The following is a 22,436-nucleotide window of genomic DNA, read 5'->3' as shown; positions in this document are numbered from 1 at the left end:
TTATCGAACTGCAGACTGGAAGAAAGACATTTATGTAACAAATGAGGGAAGTCAGAAAGTTCCTCATCTATTGTAGCTCTGCCCTTTACTAAACCTGAAGTATTTGTACTTTTCATGCCATCACTCTTGGTTTAAAGTTTCTCCTTCCTTAATGTCATTTTGTTGCTGATAATTTTAGTAAAAAACAAATCTGGGAATCTTCTAATATGATTTAACACTGTGGCACAATGAAGAGACTTGGGGAAAGATACACAAGAGGTTTTTTTTTTTTTTTTGTGTGTGTGTGTGTGTGTCTTGGGGCCAGTTAAATAGAACTGTTGAACATGTCTGCTCCATGACAGCCTGCTCTCTCCATCCATGAAGTAGTTAAGTTCTGTGAATGGTCTTTCCAGTCAAATCCACAGTAGTCCTATGCTCTAAAAGGTGTAAGGTGGCTCCCTCTCCAGAGTCATCATTTGAAGATTTTAGAAGCACTAACCTTAAAAAACAAAAGACAGAAAAGTTCTGCTTTTTCCATTGGTATATATTTGAATGTTTAAAAACTATCCGGTATCCAAATCTTTCAAAAATGAATTTTCTTATTTTTAAAAATTTTTTGATTCAGTTATGCTAGAGCCTTATGAATATGTGATTTTTTTCAGAACTAAAGATGGCAAACTGTTCATTGTAAAACTAATACTCCACCACCTTCCTATTAGTGAGGGAATGGTGAACATTTGTACTGATGAGAAACACATGCATTTGAGTTTGGGAAACTTAAACACTTTTTCAGGTGAGGAATTTGAAATCTAAAGAGCCCAAGGCAGGATTTTGTGAAATGCCACTAAGTCTATTGTCAGAAAAAGAATCTAGGATTTAGACTCCCATTCTAGTATTCTTTCAACCATACTCAATATTTCAATACAGTAATATTTATTCCAGGGAAAAAATGTAATAAAAGCCTTCCATTGCCTTCTTCAATGTTTCGATCTTTATGTAGTAAGAGGAGAAAATATTAATCACTCAAATATTTATTGAATCTTTACTGTATATTGAGAACTATGTGAAGTGTCATGAGAGAGCAAAAAGGAAAAAGAATGAAAGAAAGAGAAAACAAAAAGACATATAAAACACGATTCCTGCCAGCTAAGCATTCATAGTGTCATTGCTGTTGATCATGGAAAACCTATGGCTGTTTAGGGGCTAGAAATGATGATAATTATGTTGATGATAATTAGTTATAGTAATCTTCATACAAATTCTCTTTGAATAGCACCTTTAGTGTTTAAAAACATCTCATTCAATCCCGAGAGCATCATGTAGAATGTTACTTCTTCCAGTTTACAGGTGAGAAAACTGGGACTCAGATTGTGTTAAGGTGATAGAATCTGAATATCAGAGGGAAAAGGACTAATGAACTCTTATTTGTACAGTAAAGCCAGCATGGAAGAAATTGCTTAAAAGTGAGAATTCTTGTAATAAGCTATGCATGGAAAATTTATAGTCACTTAACTTTGAAAAGTTACACAAGACAATTAAATGTCAGTCAATACTACAGTATTAAAATGATACTACTCTCAACCAAAAGGGGAAACTCTTGTTTTATTTTTGAAACCAGTTTGTTGTAGTAATGACATACAATAAATTGTGAAGATTTAAGTGTAAGCATTTCAACATATGTAAGTTTCAACATATGTGTCCAGCCACAAAGCCATCACCTCAACCAAAATAATGAACATCAAAGTGTCCTCCTGTCTCTTTGTTGTCACTCCCTTCTGCCCCTACTTGCCCTATCTCCCTTTCTCTAGGCAACCACTTATCTGCTTTCTGTCAATATAGATTAGCTTTCATTTTCTATAATTATAGACAAATGCAACCACACATGTATTTTTTCCACCTTGGCTCCTTTCACTCAGCTTAATTGTTTTGAGATTCATCCATCATATAGCATATGTCAGCAAGTTCTTTATAATTGCTGAGTAGTATTTCATAGGATGGATTTACCACAGTATTTTCACATTTGCCTATCAATGAACACTTTGTTTCCCGATCTTGGCTATTATAAATAAAGCTGCTATGGACATTTGTGTACAGATCTTTATATGAATGTATACTTTAATTTTTCTTGGGCAAATATCTACAAAATATACAATCCTATATGCACAGAAGATGGTACCAAGTGAAGTGCCATTTGCCTATTTTTCTGATTCTTTGCATGATAACCTGAAATAATTTTGATGATATCAAAGCATTTGAAATGCCTAAAATTCACAAATTGAATTTCACATAATTTTTTCAGTTTTGAAATTTGTTACAAAAATTTAAAAGTTACTCATAATCAATGCTCATATACCCATCTCGCAGAATTAATAATTACTAAAATTTTATCATACTTCCTCCATCCATTTTTTGTTATTGTTGTTACTGAAGTATTTTATTTTTTTCCATATTTTTAATTCATGCCTTATGGTTGTATATAATGGTGAAATTTATTGGTACATATTCATATGTGCACACAATATAACAATAAAATTTGGCCATATCATTCCCCAGTATTTCTCCTTTCCCTCTCCCGCTACTCCACTGACCTCCCTTGGATTTTCATAGAATTTCAAAATTTAAGACTCCTGGGTAATATTTTTATGGATGTTCCAACCTTTGCTAGTTTTATTACCTTGAAAATACAAGAAGCACAAAATTTTCCCTGACCCGCTAGGAAATTCCATTTATATCTGCTTTGAGTATCCTATCTCTTCTCCTCCTTCTTTTTCTCCTCCTCCTTCTCCTTCCACTCTGATTTCTAGGGTGTTATTTTAGAGTCTTCATTGAACTCATTTACTTCATTTTTCAAGGAGAATATTCACTTGAGTACTACTCTTTATGTTGGATTTTAGTTGAGAGATAATATCTGCTTTAAAATGATAACTTACTGTTATATCCATTGTTCCACATAGATTTTTTCTTTGTGGTTTATCTTTATAATTAAATGTCTCACTAGGCAAAAGATAGGCTACCAGAGTTCTATTTGGAATAATGACTAATGTCATTTAATTCAAAATTGGGATCATGACCCCTTGGAAGTCCTAGAGAGGTTTTGGGGAAATATGGAAATTTCCAAAAGTTTTTTTTAGAAACTCAAGTTTCGTAGAGTATTAGCCAGCTTATACTTAGCCATTAGGGTTTTATGCACTGGGGGGAAAAGTGGCCTCTCTCATCTCTAGATTCTTTCCTTGCTCTTTCTTCTTCTCTGTCTTGAATATACCTTAGGCGGCAGGTATGGATTTTGGAATTGAGACATTCAGTCTTATCCTGAATAAAGTTGGTACTTGCAAATGAATTGTTTTTATATTGTGTAAGAAAGATAACATGAAATAAGAATTAAAAGGGAACATGGCAGGGAGACATTTAGAGTGAAATTTTTATGTACACTAAGTATTTATGTACATTCAAGATTACCAAACTTCTATCAAGCAGTAATTTGTCCCGGTGATTAATTTTCCATATTAAATTAAACATTTTGGTAGAGGTCTGCTATAGTTTGGATGTTAAATATCTCCCAGAGGCCCATGTGGCAAAAGTTGGTTCCAAGGGTGTTGTTAATGGAAGCTGATGGAACCTTTAGGTGGTAGGGCCTTGTGGGAGGTCTGTAGGTCAGTGGGAGTGTGCCCTTGAAGGGAACTGTGGGACTCCAGTCTTTTCTTTCAGTTTTACTTCTCGGCTTATGAGGTGGGAAGTTTGCTCTGCCACCCTTTCCTTCCATGATGTGCTGCTTCAGGAGAAGCCCAACAAAATGGTGCCCATTGAACATGGATTTGAACTTCCCAAACTGTGAGACAAAATAAACCATTCCTCTTTGTAATTTAATTAATTCAAGTGTTTTGTTATAGTGATGGGAAATGAATAGCATAAGGTCTTATTGATAATAAAGTGGTTCCCTGTCTAACATACTCTACTCTTTCTTCACTTCCAAGATAGTGCAAAGGCAAAAGGAATATCTGAACCATTAAATTACTTTTTTTTTAATACCTTTCTTCATAGTGGTCAATATTTGCTTTTAGAGACTGGGAGATGCTACCCAGTGTCTATTCTCCCTTTCTTTCTTAGTTTTTCAGGAAGGCAATGTATTCAGTTAGAAGATTACATTTTCTACCCTCTTTGTAGCCAAGTGCAGCTATGTGGTTAAATTCTGCCAATGAAACATAAGCAGAGTTGTTTTGTGGGATTTCTAAGTTAGAAGTTTAGAAATTATCTGTCTTTCTAATTCTTTTATATGAAAGAGCAATAAACTAATTTGTTGAAATCACTACTATTTAGGATTTCCTGTTCTGTGCAGCTGAACTGAATCCTTACTGATACAATATGGCATTACAATTATAAGCAAATTCTAATAGATGGTGGTAAAAGGGAAGAGCCAACATTTTAGAATTTCCTGGGAAATCCCTGACAACTGTCTTCAATCTGAAGCTTTTGTCTAATCTCAATGTGAGCCTTTCAGTGCCTGCCTAGAGTCAACCAAAAGAAAGTATCATTCTAAGGAGTATTTATGCAACTCTTCATTATAGAAACAAAGTTTATTTAATATTTTTAAATCAAATTAGTGCACACTCATTATGGAAAATGTAAGAAACTCAGAAATAAATATAGGAAGAAATACAAGTGAAGAAAATAACTCATGCTCCGATTATCCAAAGATAACTATAGTTAATACTTTGATGTTTACCTTGGGTCTTTTTCTCTGCTGAGGTTCTGTAACACATAAATGAATATAATTATATGCACATATATTGCACATATGATTTTGTACTCTGCTTTTTTTCTCTCTCTCTTAAAATATGATAAGAAAGTATTTGGTTGGTTCTATGATGTTTTCCTGAGTAGGTGTTAACATTATCTACCTAAACATGCACACACAGTTGGATATTTTGCTAGATATCTTGGTTTTTAACTGATGATCTGATGCATTTATAGGAAGGATTAGGTACATAATTCCACTGAAGTTATGACTCACATGGCTTGGTTCCAGAACTGTGCATATTTAGAGAGATAGTGATCTACTTTTTTGCAAAAAAGAAAAAGCTGTCCCATTCTTTGTACATGCCGCTTGAAGCAGTATTTCTAAACTCGAGTGTGCATAGGCTTCTTGTAATACTGATTGTTGTCCCTCCCCAAGAATTCAGTTTCAGTAGATGTGGGATGATGTCTGAGAACTTGCTTTTCCTAACACGTGCTCACTTGACACTGACGTTTTAAGAATCATTATCTTAGAAAACATTTAAAAGGATTAACTAAGGTCCTTCCTTATATTTTTGTACTATCTTCTTCCCAAGACACAAACCCTAAATATTCTAGACTTCCTTTTGCTAATGCCCTCCCTCTCCCATTTTTTTTTCAGGCATCCCAAATCTCTCCTTTTCCCAGAAGTGACATAGATTTTACTCTTTCTCCTCTACTCTCTTTCTCCTTCTCCACTTTACCCTAACCTGTAGGTGTTAACTTCCCTTTATGCTCAGATTCTGAATAAAAAAATCGGCAGTCCCAACAAAATAGACTCATCTCAGAGGTTTCGGGCAGTAATTGAGTTGTGGTCGACAGAATTCTCTTTATAGTGACTGGGGGAGAGATCTAAAAACCTTTTAATATTAAGAAATTTCATCCCATCACAAATACTAAATTATTAAAAATAAAACCCCAGCAGCAGAATTCCTGAGTTAAAAGATGTGAACTGCTTAAATCTTAATCACATTGAGAGGTCAGAGTCACAGATGTTAAAGTCTGGCACACATAAGTTCAAATCCCACTTCTGCCACCTGGTAATTATGTGATTTGAGGAAAATCAATCAGCCTCTCTGAGTTTCAGTTTCTTTATTTATAAAGTATAAAAACTTGTCACAACAAACTAATAGGGTGGTTTTGAGGGTTTTATGTGAAAATGAAGGCAAAACTTAGCAATTTTTCTGGCACCCAATACCTTAGTATAAGTAGATCTTGTATGGTTATCTACATGTAAATAAAGCATGTCATGCTTTCTGTTTTACTCAACCAAATACCTCCAGTTCTATTATTCTTTCCTTGTAGCTTTCGTTTTACAACTAGTTGCCTAATATTGTTGACTGAAGTCATTAATACTGAATTTTATTTTCAGATTTTTGGTTGCTCTTATTTGATATCAGAAATTATGTTAAACTTGCAATGCCTAAATTTATGTTTATCAAATATGTACATATTTAAAACTTTTGTGGTTTTAATAAACCTGTCTTTTGATCCATGAAAATAAACTTTCAAACTCTTTGTGAAATGTACCATAAGGTGCAAACATATTCATTCTTCTACTTACTATTGGTGAAATAAGAACAGCTTCAATATCACAAATAGTAATTTGTTTCAGGAGTGGCCAGTGAGCCTTCTATTGCATATTTTAAACTCTATTATTCAAGGGAAACATAAAGTAAATCCTGTGTGAGCTGAGTCGATTTTTGTCTTACCACAGAAAAAGGCAGTTGGATAAAGAAGATGACCTTTGTTAAAAGGAAAAAATTCTTCAATACCTGATGTTCACTGCCAGTGGGTGTTCTGGTGTTGGCTCTTAAAAGAAGCAGGAATCCTATTGTCATACCTTCTAGTTTTAATGATGAAATTTACTTTCAAGTTTGTGTTTAGTCTCAGGCTATAAAAGTTCAGTACCTCCCCAGCACTTGATTCTGGGTCATTTCTTTGGGACCCTCACCCTACTCTGAGACAAAATAAGTGGCTACAGATAAAAAAGCTCCAAGCTTCAGCACTGAGTGCTGAAACTGGCACAAGAGCAAGGCTGTTAATAGCAACCAAATTGATTTTGAACTTCGAGAGATTTGCCTTCCCTCTGATTCTCAAGGCTGGCTCTGACTTAGATTAAAGCTCTTTCTATTTAAATAGACAAGTGCTGTACTGTAGAAGAGGAGGAGAGAGATATAGAAATTATGAAATATGAAAGCATAAATATGTATACAGAAGCAATCAGGGAAGAATATTCTCAGGGAAGAATACAACTAATAAACCATCCCTAGATATTAACTCTATATTATTCTTGAGAATTTTCACAAGAGATTAGAGTTAGGTTGACCCAGCTTTTTAGTCACTGAAAGCAAATGGATACCTTTAATCTGATAGAACATTCATGTCTCTAGATGACTATATATCAGGAAGAAGAATGGAGTTTTTAATCTTACAGAATTTTGCACATTAAGGACATACATGTTTTGAGATTCTCAAAATATACAAGTAAAAGACCTTTCATAAGACTATTTGGATGTCAATCATGACTTACCAGAACAACATAGGTATACTGTGATATACTGCATCCTTTGGTCTCAAGCTTTCTTTATTCTCTTTGGAAAATTATGGATTAATGTAGTAATAATAGACTCAGTTATTTTATAAGTTTCCTTGTGATTTCAAGATCTGCTGATGGTAACAAAATAAGACTATTATTAGTCTAGAAGTTGGATGAATAAATCACAATTTAGAAAATCTTTCTGGTATTTAGTTAAACTTCAAAGTGAGTATAACTTTGCTGGTACAAAGGCTGGAACATAAACAATGGGTAAAATATGAGACTGGCACAATTATGCATTAGGTTTTGGGTGTTAGCAACGAATACGTTATTTTAAATTTAAATAAGTGATGAAAATACATGTATGTTGTAAGAAGTTAAAATACACCGAAGTATTTGGACTAAAAAATGAAAGAACTTGCTTTTATTTCAAAATACCTCCTTCTCTTTCAACTCCCTTTTCTCACTTCTCATCCCAAGAGGGGACTGTTATTAACAATGTGGGATATATTCTTTTTATAGAATGTATAAACAACATATATACAACATTTGTTTGTACATACACATACATGTAAGTAAAGGTTGTTTTATCATAAATGACTTATGTCATTCTGCAGTTTGATTTTTTTCACTTACTGGTTCATCTAGAAGATTACTAAATATTGAACATATACAATCTTTTTAAAAAATATTTTTAGTTGTAGATGGACACAATACCTTTATTTTGTTTATTTACGTTTTTTTATGTGGTGCTGGGGATCAAACCCAGTGCCTCACTCATGCTAGGCAAGTGCTCTACCACTGAAACACAAGTACAGCCCTACAATCTTCATTTTTTCTAATTGATACATTTTATTTCGTAGGTAACTATCCCATATCTACTTAATCATTCTTCTTAATATGAATTACTGTTTGTTTATTCTTATTCACTGTTATAAGCCATGTTGAAATGAATGCCTTTGTACATTCATATCTGAGTACATATATTTTTGTGTGAAAAATTTTAAAGTAAAATACTTTGATTTTTAAAATAATAATAAAAAAATTCTACCCAAATGCCATAACAGTTTACCTACTCTGTAGGAATATATCCACTTCTAGCTTTGTCAATATTAAACAATATTTTTTCAAATTTGCTAACACTCTAATTGGAAATACATGTGTTATTTATTTTGTAATAATACGAATATATATTTTTGTCATGTATGTACATATGTTTTGTCTTGTTATGTGATCATTTTCCATATTTCTATCAGATTTTATATTATTAACTGATGGTGTATTTTGACCTTTTGTAAGTTATATACTTCTATCATATTTGCCTACTTTGTCATTTATCTTTGAATTTTTGGTGTTGGAGCTTACCAGTGTTTTAACATTTTTATATAACCAAACCTGTGGTTATTTTTATGACCTTTAAATTTGAGTCTTCCCTTTCTTACACTAAAATTATAAAATTTTTCATTCTTCTACTATTTTTATTATTATTTTATATTTTGAAGTTTAATTTATATCCATTCATTTTTGTGTATTTTTTATGTAGTCATATGACTTATCTTTAAAACAAATTTCCAATTTCCAAACACTGGTTCCTGGATATTGCATAATTTTTCCTGATTTCTAATAAAACCATTTTTAAATATGTATTACATATAGGTACTATATATGTTCTAATATTACACATGTTTTATATATATTCTGGTTTCTCTATTCCTTCCCATTATATTGATACATGTTTATCTCTTTGCCAAGCTAGAATACTTAAATTCCTATATTTAAAAATTTCTGTATTGGTACACAATAGGGCAAATTCCTAGTATTGGTTTTATTTTTTTAAGATTTTTGCCTATGTTTATATATTGAATCTTTATGAATTTTAGGATCAATCTTCAATTACTATACCAAATCTTGTTACATTTTTTGCATTTCTCATTAATCAATGTTTGTAATAATCACAAAAGCTTTCTCCTTTTTCACTCAATATTAAAAATTTTCTCTGAAAATCATGTATATCTTGAAAGAATTTTAAAGATAATTGGAGAAAATAATAATTTTCACAGGCTCTTTATGAACAATCTACTCATAAAATCAAGAGGAACATTGATAACTTACCTCAAGATCACTTAAAATAGTGGGACATTTCAATAGAACTGATTTCTGAAAGCATAGCAGAGTCATCTGCATGTAGTTCCAATACCTGATGAATTTAAAATATCTGGAGTAATGACATCATCAGAATAGTTTCCCAAATATTAATGAGAAATTGATTTGTGGGTACAATGAATTAATTAGTTAATTATAAATAATTTCTGTGTTTTATCACTGATCTTTTTCTTAAAGTTGTTGAATAGTAAGCATGAAGCGGTAAACAACTATGTCCATAATGCTTCAACATTCTGCCCAAATTTGGCACATTAAAAGATTCCTTATTCTGTGCTTTTAAAGGAAATGGACACGGAGAAAATTACAAGATGACTTGTCCCATCATATCACTTAAAATGAATTCATCATAGATTCAGGTAATAATTACAATTATTTTAGTTCCTAAGTACTCTCACAGAGCCTTATAGCTACAAATTATATCCTCCCTTATACTCAACCATACACATATACTTTATATATATATATATATAAAGTAGACCAAGATCTCCAGATGCACATACACATATATACATACATTAACACACACACACATATATGCCGTGCCACATACATATGGTTACATTGGAAAGAGAAGAGCAAACAAACAGAACAAATAAGCAAAAACAAAATAAAATGATGAAGATTCGTGCAGAAAATTTTGGGCAAAGCATGGGTGCACAGTCAAAGAAAACATGGAGAAAACATATATGGAAAAATGGTGGGGGGGTCGCGGGCAAGCAAATTATTAATGGTGGTATCATTTAACACAAAATGCAGCTACATCAGCAACTATTGTCCATGACCTAGATTTTCTTGACCTTTTCACCTTCCAAAATTAAATGCAGACATAGGATTTGAGAAGGGCCATATGTTTTTCTAAAATTGCATCTGGGATGAGCTTATTAAGGTTATGAGGACTTCCTCATTTGGCTAAGAACATATTCATGTTTGCTCTAAATAGGTATAATATGTATCCCAAATACAAAACAAAATTGTTTTAGAACATTGTTCTGTAAGACAATTAAAATATATGTATACATATGTGTGTGTAAGAATTTATTTAATAAAATAAATTCAGAAAAAAATATATTTCTTGGGAAGGGAGCATAATGTGCAGCATCTAATGTCAGGCAATTGTATCTAAATTTTCTGACTTTTGAATGATTTTTCTTATTAAGGAAAAAAAAATGCTTTTATCAAGGTTGCCTACAGTGCAGCAAAGGGCACTTGGTTGGGAAATATTGATATTGCTTGAATAATGGGCTTTTTACACATTTAAAACATTATCTACATGATAAGACTTCATTTTTGGACACCTATGAGTAGAGTGCATTTCTGAGTTATGGCATCCAGATCTATAGAGAATCATCCTGGAGAATACAGACTTCTGGGATAGCGGGCTGTGGGAAATCTGCCCTAATGTATTCATGGGAGGGTAAGCATTACACAAATGAGCACATCCAAACTAAGGGGAGACCTTTGGCTAAACACCAACTATTGTCTCCATAAAAATAATTACTATCATTAGGGCAACATGCATCAGAAATTAGTGCACTAACAAATAATGTCATGGTGCCATTCATGATTTTTTTTCTTTTTTTCCCAACAAAAGACAGGGATAGGTTGAATGCATGTATTGCAATACTTCAAGAATAAACTACTTTAAAAACAACTTGTTGGCTTTCTTCCCATGTCCCATTTGTTGTATCTCAGAAACACAGAGTGACTCAGGCATGCCATTTTTCAATGGGGTCATGTAGACTTACCTTAATATTCATTATTCTTCATTTGAGGACTGCTAGAATCTTCTTTTATCTTAAACAGAAAGGCATCTGCTGGTGTACAATATCTAAATTAGGCTTAAATATATACATAAAAATATAAATTCTGCATGCATATACTATATAAAATATTACTCTGCTGGACAGGAAGAAATATCCTACCTCTGCTGCCTCCTAGTTTGAAATGAGGGGAGAGCTTGTTTCAGGTTAACATGAAGCATTTTTCATTGTGTTTTCACTACAAAAGTATAAAATGTGAATACAGAAACTGAGATTGCATTGTGTCTATGGCACATCATGTCTCTGACAACTTTGTTTCCCAAAATGAATGTCATAATGTCATTCTCCTCCTGCTGTAAACTATCTGCAATTATGTCTCTGCAATATGGGTAATTGTAGACTTAACCAAATGTAGAATGAGGACTACAGACAGAAAGGAGAGTGCCTTCTGCAGAAAAGGGTCCCAGAATCTGAATGGTAGGGGAGGGGAAGGAAGCAGGCAAGTTATATTTTATGGTGAGCTTAGATGAGAAGAGATTGAAGAATGGAGACTTTTTCCATTTTTTGGTTTGACTAAGCTATTTCAGAGATCACTGTGGTTAACTGTCATTCCATAGAGAACCTCATTGGTTATTAATCAATATTTAATTCAACATATATTAATTTTAGACCTATTACATTAGTCACTAAGAAGTCAATAGTTTGGTGTTCAGAGTTGTCATGATTTTGTATGGTGTTCTGTGCCTTCCTGAATTTTTTTAAGTGATTCAGTAATATTAGCAATCTCTTATTCTGATATTAAAAAGCTCCCCACTTTATTGTTTTAGATGATGTGACAATAAATGATATAAGAGCATACATATTGGAAAGGAAGAAATAAAACTGCCTCTTCAGATTTTCTGTATAGAAAATCTATAAGAATCAACAACAAAAAACCCAGAACTAATAAATGATTAAAGCAAGGTTGCAGGATACAAGATGATACATGAAAGTCAATTGCTTTTCTTTTTTTTTTTAATTTCCAAATCTTTATTGACAAAAATTGAAAATTTAATAATTTTTAGTATAATTTTCTCTAATATAGGCCTATGAACACAATTATTTCAATGTGTGTAAATTCACATAGCTTGTGAGCTTATGGTTATTTGTTGTGTTATTCACCAGCAGGTGGCTTTGTGGAAAATATTGAAATCTATCATGTATAATTGAAATAGAACTGTCTATATTGAAATCTATTCACTTTCTTGGATTTAATCATGATTAGTTCTACAAAGTTTTATCAGAATAGAATCTCAATATTTTACTTCTCTACCACATAGTCAATCAATTGCCAGCAAGAGTAATATTTTACTGTGAGTTTTTTGAACTCCAGGCCAAAGATGACATTTTGTGAATACTACCATCAATTACTATAATTGAACAATGAATGGTTTTGAAACTAAGTTTTCCTACAGACTTGATAATGTTTTTTAATGAATTCAACCTAAAATTACAAGGCAAAACAGCAGTTAAAAGTGTAATTTATACTGTAGTCATTTCAATGACAACTAATATTAGTCAATTCACATATGACGTCAATTGCTTTTCTATGTTTTAGTAATGAAAAAGTAGAATTTGTAATTAAAACATTTTATCTTTTGCATAGCATTCAAAAAATGAAATACTTATGTATAAATCTGAAAAAATAAGTCCAAGATATATGGGATGAAAACTGTAAAACTGATGAAAGATATCAAAGAAGAACTAAATAAATGGGGAGCTATTCTACGTTTGTGAATGTCGGTTCTTCTCAGGTTGATCTATAGACTCAACGTAATGTCAGTTAAAATTTCAGTAAGTTATTTCATGGATATTAACAAACTGGTTCTAGAATTTATGTAGAAAAGCAAAAGACCCAGAATAGACAACTCAATATTGAAGAAAAATAACAAAATCAAAGGACTGACTCCATCTAATTTCAAGACAAATAAAAATCTGCCATAAACAAGATAGTGTGGTGGTGGCAAAAGAACAGTTAAGTAAAACAATGAAACAAAGACTTCAGAAATAGACCCATATAAATATAGCCAGAGCAGAATACTGTTTTCAGTAAATGGTCTGGACATCTGCAAGCGAAGAAAAGAAAAAAAAAAAAAATCTAAACACAAAAATTTAACACAAAATAGATCTATATCTATATATAAAATTCCAAGTTGTAAAACTCCCAGAAAATAACATTAGAAAATCTAGAGGAACCTTTGTATTTGTGTATAACAATGACTTTTTATAAAAGAACTGATTTTTTAAAATTCTGAAATGTTATAAACATTAAGCTCTGAGTATTATCATGAAAATGCATCTCATTTGAACTCCAAGGATCCCTAATGTAGCTTTTATTTATTTATTTATTTATTCTAATTAGGTATATATGACAGTAGAATGCATTTTGATTCATTGTACACAATCGCAGCACAACTTTTCATTTCTCGGTTGTATATGATATAGCATCACACCATATGTGCAGTCATCATGTATCTAGGGTAATGATGTCCATCTCATTCCACCATCTCTCCTGCACCCCTCCCCTCCCTCCTCTCCCCTCCTCTCCCTCCCCTTTGCCCAATCAAAGTCCCTCCATTCTTCCCATGCCTCCCACCCCTAATTATGGATCAGCATCCACTCACCTAAAAGAACATTCAGCCTTTGGTTTTTGGGGGGATTGGCTTACTTCACTTAGCATAATATTCTCCAACTCCATCCATTTATCTGCAAATGCTATAATTTCATTCTCTTTTAATGCTGAGTAATATTCCATTGTGTATATATACCACAGTTTCTTTATCCATTCATCTATTGAAGGGCATCTAGATTGGTTCCACAGTTTACCATGCACAAAACTCAACTCAAATTGGATCAAGGACATAGGAATTAGACCAGAGACCCTGTGCCTAATAGAGGAAAAAGTAGGCTCACATCTTCATCGTGTTGGATTAGGCCCTTGACTTCCTTAACAAGACTCCTAAAGCACAAGAAATAAAATCAAGAATCAATAAATGGGATGAATTCAAACTAAAAAGCTTCTTCTCAGCAAAAGAAACAACCAATGAGGTGAAGAGAGAGCCTACATTTGGGAAATCAATTTTTGCACCACACACATCACATAGAGCACTAATCTCCAAGATATATAAGGAACTAAAAAAAAACACCACAAAACAAGCAACCCAATCAATAAACGAGATAAGGAGCTGAACAGACACTTCTCAAAGAAGGTATGCAATCAATTAACAACTATATAAAAAATGTTCAATATCTCTAGTAATTAGAGAAATGCAAATCAAAACTACTCTAAGATTTCATCTCAAGCCATCTCATAATGTCATTTATCAAGAATACAAACAACAATAAATGTTGGCGAGGAGGTGGGTGGAAAGGCACACTCATTCATTGCTGGTGGGACTGCAAATTGGTGCAACCAATCTGGAAAGCAGTTAAAGAAATTCCTTAGAAAACTAGGAATCGAACCAGCATCGGACCCAGCTATCCCACTCCTTGGTCTATATCCAAAGGATTTAAAATCAGCATACTATAGTGATGCAGCCACATCAATGTTTACAGAAGCTCAATTCACAATAGTTAACAATGACTTTTTAAAATACAACACCAAAAGCACAATCCATGAAAGAAAGAGTTGATAAGCCATATTTCATTAAAATAAAAAACCTGCTCTGCAAACAACATTTCAAGAGAATGAGAAGACAAACCACAGACTGGAAGAAAATATTTGCATACTGGATAAAATATGCAAAGAACTCTTAAAATTCAACAATAAGAATGCTCAATAACTATTCTAAATTTGGTCAAAATAATGAACACATCACCAAAGAAGATAGACAGCAAATAGATATATGAGAAGATGCTCTACCTCATATTTCATTAGGGATTTGCAAATGAAAACAATAAATAATTACCAGTACACACCTTTTAGAACAGCCAAAACTCAAAACACTGACAACACCAAATGCTGGCAAGGATGTAGAGCAACAGGAACTCTCTTTCCCTGCTTGTGAGAATGCAAAATGGTACAGACACTTTGGGAGACCATTTGCAGTTTCTTACAAAACAAATTACACTCTCACAATATGATCCAGCAATTATTCTCCTTGATATTTACCCAAATGAGTTGAAGTCATGCACCCAAAAACCTGCACATGGATGTTTATAACATCCAAATTCACAATTGTGGAAGCTTGGAAGCAACCTTGGATGTCCCTCACTCAGTGAATGAATAAATTGGGGCACATTCCAACAATGGAATCCTATTGAGTGCTAAAATGAAATGGGCTATGAAGCTTTCAGAAGACATAAAGAAGTCTTAAATGTAGATTACCAACTAAAAGAAGCCAAAGGCTTCACCCTATATAGTTTCAACCATATGATATTGTGGAAAAGAAAACTATGGAGGTAGTAGAAAGATCAGCAATTGTTGGAAGGAAGGGGAGATGAATGGGCAGAACACAGAGGAAGTTTTAGGACAGTAGAACTACTTACTCTGTGTGAAACCATAATGGTGGATACACATTATTATATATTGTGAAAACCAGTATAAGTACAACACTAGAACAGATCCTAAAGTCACTATGGGTTCTGAGTGATAATGATGTGTTGGTGGAGGTTCATGGAATTTAACAAAGGTACTGGTGGAGGATGTTGATAATGGGGGAGGTTGTGCATGTGTGGAGGCAAAGAATATGTGGGACCTCTCCATGCTTTCTGCTTAATTTTGTTGTGAACTTAGAACTGCTCTAAGAAGCAAAGTATACATTTTTTAAAGGTAAAATAAAGATTAAAAATTTTCAAATTAGTAAACATTTTTTTTAAAAAACCATGGAATTGCTCATTGATATTCATAATGGTGCAGTGAAATGGGCTCTTTCATATATCATCCATTGCTGAAATTTTTTTCTTCGTAATTTTCTGTATTTTATAATTTTCAACAAGCAATGTTTGAAACTCTTAAAATATTTTTTAATGGCTTGAAGCAGAGTATTAAATAATTTGCTGAAGGTCATGTAATTATTCACTATAGTACTGAGACAAGAAATAAGTTTCCAAAATAGTTTCCAAAGTACCATTTATTTCTCACACGGTCCAAGAATGAAACATAAATGATTCTTAGGAAATATAAAGTTCCTTTCCCTACAACTTGTGCAAATACAATGAAAATATACATATTTCTACCTGATATAATCATCAGAACTGTGAACCTAAATCAATAACTGTTTGGAGTGTAAAAGAATAAGCAACGTTCTTGTGCATACAAAGCCAGACCATGTTCCCCATACTTCAGGTGATTGTTGCTGAAAGTTAAAAGCCTTACAGTAAAATACCATACAGTACAAGTCATTTTATTTAGGGCAAAATTGACAGTGTTCTAAAATTTGGTCATCTATTGGCAATATTGAACTAAGATCTTTTTTTTTTTTGAATTTCTGAAGAAGTGACTTGATAAATTGTCACCTGAGTGGCTATCCCTAAAACTGGTTTCTCCCACTCTGGGTATTGTTAAGCACAGGGTATAAAACAGTTTATTCTAACAAGAACCTGGGTTAATAGTGCTTTTATTGCTGGTCTATGACAGCGCTGTTAGCAAATAAACAGGTAGTAAAATTAATGTTCTATTAGGAAAATTAGGAAATCTAGCAGAATTTATTCTTGCTTGAATAAAATTCTTTTAGCCCACTTGCACATGTAGCCAATGTGAGGATTTTCCCCGGGGAAGCAGCAACTTGATGAAGTTCACCAGAGACCTTGGCACTCCATTCTGGCGCACACAGCAGGGAATAATGAAACCTTAAAAATGTTTAAAATGCTTGATGAGTTATCCCTAGGCATCCCTCTGGCCATTGGGTCACCTCAGCAGTCCCCGTGGAGGAGTTCTAAGAAGCATGGGCACCTGCTGTGCCACCAGACAATAATTACAGTCTGGGAGCCTACATCATGAAAGAAATCAACCTGCTACATAGAGCCTTTCATGTCTGTCTGCAGAACGTTGGATACTGTCCGCCAACATCGTGTTTGTGAGTTAATACTTGTCACACTGCTCTTGACAAAAAGTCCATCTTAGCACAACTTAATAACATTCCTGGTTAATTCTCTATCGAAAAATGAATATTCATGCTATATACTATGGCAAGTTCTTAATTCAACTAAAAAACAAATGTGAGTAAAACACATTTTTTGGAGATCCCTCACTTTTTCTTACATTCTTTTCTTTTCCCTGCATTTCTTTCCCTCCTTGGCCTCTCAGATCTCTTCGCTCTTCTGTTCTTTTCTTCCTACACACCCCTGACTTCAACCTTGGAAATTTTTTAAAAATACTTTTTTAGTTGTAGATGGACACCATGCATTTATCCTATTTATTTATGTTTATGTGGTGCTGAGAATGGAACCCAGTGCCTCACGTGTGCGAGGCAAGCGCTCTACCACTGAGCCACAACTCCAGCCCCGGACATTTTTTTAACAATATATTTTTAGTTGTCAACAGGCCTTTATTTTACTTATTTATATGCGGTGCTGAGAATCAAACCCAATGTCTCACACATGGCAGGCAAGCACTCTGCCACTGAGCTACAACCCCAGCCCCCACCTTGGACTTTTAAATCCTGCAAGAGTACCCCACTAGTCCAGCAACATTTCCATTTCCTTAAGGAAGAAGGTATCAGCTAGGCTGGACAGACTAACTCATTCAATTAATTCATATAAAGATGTAAATGTCTGATAAAACTAGCTCTCCATAGGGGTGCTGGCATTTTAGTATTTATTAACTGAAATTAATCTTTAATTACTAAATTGCTTAGGGTATGCACTATGTGAAACAATAACTTTTGTCAAACTAAATTCCCTCACTCTCTTAAACTATGAAATCAGAAGAATAACATCTATAAACCCTATTGTTTAAAAAATATTCTCATTAAACATGAGACCTAAAGCGACCTGTGGACTTCCCTATGCCAGTAAGCAGAACCAGTATACAAGCCACGTGTATTCCATTTAAGAGCTCACACCACGTACTGACAAAAAATATCTAAAAGTGCTTCATCTTAACAGTTTAAAATAAGCTGTTTAATCATATATTTTAAGATAATCAAGCTCATAAAGAAATGAAAGTTAAAAAGGAAAACATTACAGTTACATTTAGAGACATTTTGGTAAGGTTATAAAGTTAACCTATGATTTTGATCGACTTAATCTATGAAATCAATCAATATTCTCAATAAATACACACAAGAATCATGAGAAGGTCAATTTTATAAATTATTTTGGAGGCTGGGGGTGTAGGAGTACATGGGTCCAATCCCAAGCATCCCCCACCAAAAAAATCAAAACAATCATTTAGTATGGCATTCATTTTGCTTTGTAGTGCTAAATAATCTCTGATGGAATATCCATACTGAAAGCAATATTCTTAAAGGAAACATAGGTTTTTTCTGGGAAAGTTTCTTATCCTTAGCTTTACCCTTTTTCCTAGACTCCAGACTCACTTTTATAATTGCTTGCTAAATCTCTCCTTTACTCTTCATTTTCACATCTATTAGCTATAAACTCTTGTAAATGCTACCTATGCAAGATCACGTAACTCAACCTATTTTATCATCACCCTACTTCACACCATATTTATCCCACTCTGAAACTTTTGGCCTCTAAACTAGTGCCTCCATGCCCAATCTGTACTATTCTATACACAGAAGATAATGGCTCTCCACATGATTGTTCAAAACAAAGGCCCCTGATGACCTAGCAAGTTAGGACAAACTTCTTGGGATGATCTTCAAGGCCAGGTTTGGCCTCAAATTACCTTTACAAGTATTTCCATATTCCTCCCACTTTTCTCTCTATCTTCTGTGGCTATCAAATAGAAATGTATCCACCCTGTGTCTGAACAGAATTTTTCTTTTTTTTTTGTTTTGTTTTGTTTATTTTCCCATTCCCCTCACAACCTCTTATATGTAATTTTGTATAACAATGAGGGTCTCCCTCCATTACCATGCAATTTCCCTTTTCTCTCCCTTTCCCTCCCACCTCATGTCACTTGCTCACTTTCCTCCTATTCAGTCCCCCTTTGGTTATTTTTGCATATTGAAATTCCATGTATCCTGTAAATTATTGTTTATTCCTTAAAGCTTTTTCTGATAAACCCAAGTAGGTGGAAATCAATCCATTGTGTTCTTAAATATTTTGCATCCATTTCTGTAAAATTAGCATTTTGATTTATTATTAGCATTTATATGCTTCAAGTGAGATTATAAACTCTTTGAGAGAAAGGATTGTATTTTACTTGCTTTTCCATTATCAATGCTTTATATAAACTAAAAATCTCAATATATATTAGAATCAAAATGATTTAAATTTGACATATTTCTCTGATTTGGCTTTCACTTCAATGTAACTTTTTTGAGTTCCATGTGTTGTCTTGAGAAATAGTATTTCTATCATACAAATTTTAAAATAAATATAGAAGTTGACATTTCCCCTCCTTTCGCTCTTCCAATGATGAGATATATTCAAAGATGTTAATTCTTATGAGGGTAAAATTTTGATGGTGTCCCTGGAAGCCAAAGTTTTCTGAAAGATATTCTAAACATACAATTGTCTGTCTTTACCATTGGAAGTAGATTTGAGGCTCAGCAGGGTGTTATCTCCATTTTTAAAAAAAAAAATGATGTATTTGAAATAGGCTAGTAAAAAAACAATTCCTTTTTCTTTCCCCAAAGCCATCATGTATAACACTCTGCTTATTTCTGATCCATTACAACATTTCTCCTTTTGCATTTAAGAAACGTGTCCTAATACACATAATCTTTCCCTCTTGGAGCAATACATTGAATTTGTATAAGTGTTCTAAGAAACCAGTCCATGTATTAGGGCTTATTGTGGCATAAGTAGAAAACTACCACTTATGGATGGCTGCTATTGTTACATTCAAAAACAGAAAAGAAGAAAGACATAAAGGAAAGAAAAAAACCTCTGTTTTAAAGTTTGCTTGGACTCTGAATACACGGACTCCGTTTCCTGAGGTGTAGAGTGATACAGACCGCTGCATAAATAATGAAAGTTACTATAAACCTGTATCCCGCTAATACTCCCTTGATATTAAACAAGGGCAGTTTTGTCTTTAAAATACTAACCCATTTATTCTTATAACATTCAATCTCTTCTAGGAATTTCGACTGCTTTTGAATTTATAGATTGTTTCGGATTATTCACAGTAAGTGGCCTGTTTCTCCTGGAGTTTCTTTGAATTGAGAAGCTCCCCAGGGATGCCAGAGGGGAAAGGAAAGGAAACAAACCTGACTCACTACCGTCTAGTTAGTTTACAGTTGAAAGTGAGTAATGGAGCTGTGTGACCAGCAGCGTGACCTTCAACTGGCAAGTGCTCCTTATGGACTTACAGTTAGGAGCCTTTTAATTCATGCTCTAGTCCTGTCCAATATAGATAGGGCTTCATTAATCCCTCTGTCTTTTTGCAGCCTAACCAGCAACAATAATAGAACATCTGGAGATGCCACATCAATCGAATTCCGTGGATCCATGGTCTGCTGAATTTTACCATTCAAATATATTAATGTTAACAGATCAGCACTTTTTTTAAAGGTGGTGATTAGTTATATAAATATATGTATGTGTAGAATTGATAATACTGTCTGTATTATGTCATTAAATCACAAAATTCTTACTCTGACATGGTTGTGCTCTTTATTTTAAAAGACAAAGTGCTGAAGGGTTTAGGACAATGTTATTCCTCCTCGACTCAGAATAAAACTAATGTGAAAGAAAAATACAGTCTTGCCTTAAATAATATTATCAACTAAGGGCCAGTTGGGACAAGAGCATTCATTCATTTTTTCACTCACATGGCAAGAATTTCTTCTTCACTCAGGTACTGAGGCTGGTATTCACTTACCTTGGAAGGGAAACTGTATGGCATCACATTTTATGAGCATCCACCGTTTTTAGATAGAATTACCTTCATTTAAATAATTCTGATAGAAAAATAATGATGCATGAGTACCAAAGTTTAGAAATAGTTATTCTTCATTTTATCCAGGTTAAATAATTATCTATGCTTATGATTTATACAACTCAGGAGAAGTTAGTCCTGTAAAGTTTATAGAATATCTTCCAAGTGCTTGGAAGTGACAAAGGAGAACATGATTCTTGTGTTCAAGTGTCTTTATTTAAAAAATCACAAGATCTACTGAGACTTCTCCAGTTACTTTCATTTAGTATACTAGTGTCCTGGAAAGAAATATGTAAATTTATAGTTTTGCAAATTGCATTAGGTTTTCATGTTTATTTAAATCTAAAACTTTATAACTGGATTTACAATAGAACTCTGTCCAATCAGATCCCTGAAGATTTGAGAATCCAGTAATGGAGAATCAGTTTGAGGTACACAGAATAACTACTTCCATCAAGTTCTACCAGTTCTGAGAGGCGTTTTGAGCTTGGAAAGAAATCATAATTTTTATTTTTTTTATATTTATTTATTTTTCAGTAAAACAATTGTAAACTCAGTAAGCCACCCATCTCACATTTGCCACTAGGCACAGATCTCCTTCACACATGATAAGCCCCTCAAGGTGAGTAGCTGCCCCTTGCTTGCGTCTCTGTGGTTTTGCCTCTTCTCTTACTACAGTTTACTACAACCTGACCATGGCTGTCTCCACCTCCCCAAGAGAAACTTCCTGAGCAGCAGCAACCAGAGTTGGAATGGAAATACAGTGAGAATCACTTTATCCAAAAAAATAGTTGCCTCTGGATTCATGAACTCCCCCTTAAGTTAGAAACCATATTAATTAAACTAAATGATGTGTGCTAGGATGTAGAGTCCCTCCTAGCTGCCTCAGGAGGAAACCATCCCTCTCATCTCACTTGGTGGTAAGAAAAATATGGATGGACATTGCAAAACCTTAAAATTTGATTATGGAGATTCTCCCTTTTCCCATTTTGGTCTTTCACTGAAGAATTGTGAGTGCTGAACAAGATCAAGGGAACAAAGCTGCACAAGATCCCTAAAGATTCGGCTTTTATAGCTTGCACCTAGATCAGGACTTTCCTGAGTGTTATCTTCTAGTTGATATAATAGCATTTTCCTTAACTGAGTTAAAGGACACATTTAAAAATAATCTTTAGTTCTAGTCAACTTACCTAAAAATACCTTCATCCTACAAAATTTTTAAAAACCA

The sequence above is a fragment of the Marmota marmota genome, unplaced genomic scaffold (assembly GCF_001458135.2).
Source record: "Marmota marmota marmota unplaced genomic scaffold, marMar, whole genome shotgun sequence".
Classification (NCBI taxonomy): Eukaryota; Metazoa; Chordata; class Mammalia; order Rodentia; family Sciuridae; genus Marmota; species Marmota marmota.
The sequence above is the reverse complement of the archived record's forward strand: the minus strand, read 5'-3'. Positions refer to the sequence as shown.